The following is a 4,171-nucleotide window of genomic DNA, read 5'->3' as shown; positions in this document are numbered from 1 at the left end:
GAAAGGTGTATTGGAGCTGGAAGGTGTGGATACCATTTTGGCTCAAAACAAAGTGATGCATGAACAGATCGAGCAGCAAAAGGAGATGATGGCTAAAAGGATTGATGGTCTTTAAATTGCAGCAGTGAACACTACAAATCAACCACCAGCTGGGTGGGGACAAAATGAGAAAAACTATAAAGAGCAGCAGCAAGAGCAAGTTAACTATATGCACAACCAAGGAGCTGGACAAAATGAGTTCCATGGAGACACTTATAACTCATCTTGGAGGAACCACCCAAATTTGAGGTAGGGAGACAACCAAAACCAGCAGCCTTGGCAGAAAAACTCAAACCAGAACAATTCTAGAAACACAAACCATCAAAACACTAACCAAAACTAATACAGAAAACCACAAAATATTCAACCCCAACCCAACTACTATCTACCCAATAACCCATCCACTAACTAAAATAACTATCATCCACCCTCAACATCCAATAATCAACCACAACCACCCCAAAAATCTCAAAGGATGTCTAACTTGGAGATAATGATGGAAAAGATGATCAAGCATCAAGAATTGGCCCATAAGAACCATGAAACTTTACTGCAGAATCTAGAGAGGCAAATGATCCAATTGTCCAAGCAAACAGTGGCTGAAAGAGTACCCAATACATTACCAAGTGACACCATTCCCAATCCCAAAGAAGAATGCAAAGCAATCCAATTAAGGAGTGGAAGAACCTCGAAGAATGGCAAAGAAGCTAACAAGAAGCCTGTGGAGAATGATATTGGCATCAAGAAGCAAGTAGGAGAAAAAGACAAGCAATACCAAGAGAAGTTCAAGGAGAAAGAGGAACAGCCACAAGCTTCAAAGAAGGGAAAGCAAGTCATGGAGAAGCAATCACAAGAACAGAGGAAAATGGTGAAGCCTTACACACCTCCTCTGCCATATCCTCAAAGATTTCAGAAGGAGATCAAGGATCAGCAATTTCCCAAGTTTCTAGAAGTTTTCAAGAAGCTAGAAATCAATATTCCACTTGCTGAAGCATTGGAGCAGATGCCTCTATATGCAAAGTTTCTCAAGGAGCTTATCAATAAGAAGAGAAGCTAGAATGAAAAAGAGATAGTGATCTTGACACAAGAATACAGTGCAGTGATCCAAGAAGGCCTCCCACCAAAACTCAAAGACCTTGGGAGCTTCTTCTTGCCTTATACCATTGGTAAGATAATCATTGACAAGGCACTGTGTGGTTTAGGATCTAGTATCAACCTGATGCCTTTGTCTATGATGAGAAGGCTATTTATAGAAGAAGTGAAGCCTACACAGTTGTCATTGGAGCTAGTAGATAGATCTCTGGTAATCCCAAGGGGGTGATTGAAAATCTCTTGGTCAGAGTAGGAAAATTCATATTTCCAGCAGATTTTGTAATCATGGACTTAGGTGAAAAGGGGAATGACTCTATTATATTAGGAAGACCATTACTAGCCACAGCAAGGGCTATCATTGATGTGGAACAAGGAAAAATGACTTTGAGGGTAAATAATGAGAAGATCACTTTAAATGTCTTCCAGGAAATACAGCATTCTGTTGAAGAGAAAAGCTGCATGAGGGTTGAAGAAGAAGATTTACATTGGAAAGAAAAACCCAATGAAGCACTTATCAGCTCACCTCCGAAGGAAAAGACAAACAATGGAGAAGAACAAAAAGGAAAGGAAGATGTAAAAAATGAGAAGAGAAGGCAAGAAGAAAGTGAGGAGTTGATCATAAGGAAGACAGACCCTGATATAAAGCCTGTTGTAAAGACAGAAGAGCCACCAAAGAAAGGAAAGAAGAGCAAGAAAAGGATTTCAAAAGGGTGGAGAAACAAAAGAATCCCAACTGAAGGGTTCTCTAAAGGAGACAAAGTGCAACTGATATACCAACAGTTGGAGACAGGTCCACGAATTGATGATTATTACACTGTCAATAAAATACTCTCGTTGGAGAATATAGAGATTGATCATCAAGGCATGGAAAGAAGGCTCATAGTGAGAGGGGACAAGCTGAGGCACCATAATCATCAACCACCCTAACAAGGACACAATGTCAAGCTAGTGACAATAAAAGAGCACTCCATGGGAGGCAACCCATGATTTAATATTCTTGCTCTTATTTTAATTTCAATAATTAATGGTTCTTCCAGCATAAATTTGAGCCCTCATGAGTAGATTTGATAACTGCACACATCATTTTGAAGCATATGTTTAATTCCTAAGTTTGGTGTGCCTAAAAGCACTCTAAAATAGCTTTTCAAGCATGCTGATCATATAACAATCCTAGGATATATACTCATTCATTCCATTGAAGTATATAGCCAAACATTAAGTTTGGTGTCTACATATGCTATGAATTTCAAGAAAATCACTTTTGCTCAAAGGCTTCAAATTCATAAATAGATGAACCATATATTGCATCATTTTATGAGTTTATTGCATTAAGGTAGAAAATAAAATGTTTCTTATAATGAATATACTAATTATGATAGACATTCATTAGGTATCACATGAATCACTTAGCAGAAAACAAGTTTGGTGTTCACCAAAATTTTGTTCAATTCCTAAGGGGCATTGTTGGTTTTTCATAAATAAGGAACATATAGCAAATTTTGTTTTTCTTTATTACTTTTCACTTGATAAACACCACCGTACGAAATTTAATTTTTGGCTTACCATTGCCTTGATTTAATTGGATAGGTATGAAGAAGATTGAGAGGAAAGGACAAAACCACATCATGTACGGTTGTCACAAGGGGGAAAAGTGAGTCACATGTGCTTAGGGAATTGTGTTCTCTTGGAAACAAAATCTGCAAGGTTCAGCACCTAGGAGGCCGAACCATATGCCCAATGAAGGAGTGATCCTTGTCTTCATCCATCTCTACATGCAAACCGTTCATTCCATGAAGTTTTAATAAAGACATGCTCAATCCTCACCCTTCATTGCAACTTAACCAAATCCTCCAACCCATTGTTCTGTTTCAATAGTTCATGTCCCTTCTATAAATTGGTAGTAACACTTCTTAAGCCCACATACCATTGCTTTCTTCATAAAAGTCCTCCATAATATTTACATCATTCTCCTCTTACCCAAAGACATCACACAATACCCAACTTCTTCTGCCCACCATCCTAAACTGTGCCTTAACCAAAGTTTATCCTTTCTTCTCCCTTCCTTCCTTCCTAATTCATGGCTTCATCAAGTTCCAAAAGAAGGAAAGGAAAGGAACCAGTTGAAGCCAAACCACTAACCTATGATACCAAGAGATTTAAGTCTCAATTTCATGAATCAAGATATCACAGGTTAATGGAATCAAAAGAAGTCATTCCAGAGATGGGTTTCATATTGAAAGGTGGAGAATACCCCATCATGAGAAGAATAATCGTAGAGAAGAGATGGGAACTTCTATGTGAACCTCTCACAGACATAAGTGCAACCATGATAAGGGAGTTCTATGCAAATGCTGTGAGGTCAAGCAAGACCAACCTTCCCTACAAGAGCTATGTTAGGGGGGTTGAGGTAGATTTCAGCCCACCATCCATCATGAGAGTCTTACAGATAAGAGTAATACCCTATGGAGAACCCAGCTTTGATGAAAGAATGACAGGTGAGAATGATCCTGATGAGATACTAAATGGTTTATGCTTTGAAGGCAAAGACTAGGAAAGGGACTCAGAGGGGACTCCGAGCCACTTGAAGAGAATTGATCTCATACCTGAGGCCAAAGGGTAGTATGAGATAGTGAGAAGATCCATACTCCCTACTGAAAATACATAAAAAGTCACAATAAAGAGAGCAATTCTGACATATTACATACTCAAGGAAGGAGAAATCAATATACCACAACTCATAGCAAATAGCATCCAAGAGATGGCTGAGGATAGTGGCAAATCAAGAAGACTTGGTCACCCAAGTACCATTCTGAGGCTGTACAATAGAGCAAGGTTACTCTTTGAGGATGCAGATACAGATCGGGTAAAGGGAGGCAGAGGAATCACCAAGCAAAAAATGGACGATATCACTGAAACCCAGGAAGAGAGAAGAACTTAAGGAAGAAGAAGGAGACTACAAATGGGGGGAGAACAAGCTTCTGGTGCAATGGACTTAATCCAAATGCAAAGAGCCATTGAAGAAATGTCTCAACAATATATG

The sequence above is a fragment of the Arachis ipaensis genome, chromosome B7 (assembly GCF_059453495.1).
Source record: "Arachis ipaensis isolate K30076 ecotype BB chromosome B7, ASM5945349v1, whole genome shotgun sequence".
Taxonomy (NCBI): Eukaryota; Viridiplantae; Streptophyta; class Magnoliopsida; order Fabales; family Fabaceae; genus Arachis; species Arachis ipaensis.
The sequence above is the reverse complement of the archived record's forward strand: the minus strand, read 5'-3'. Positions refer to the sequence as shown.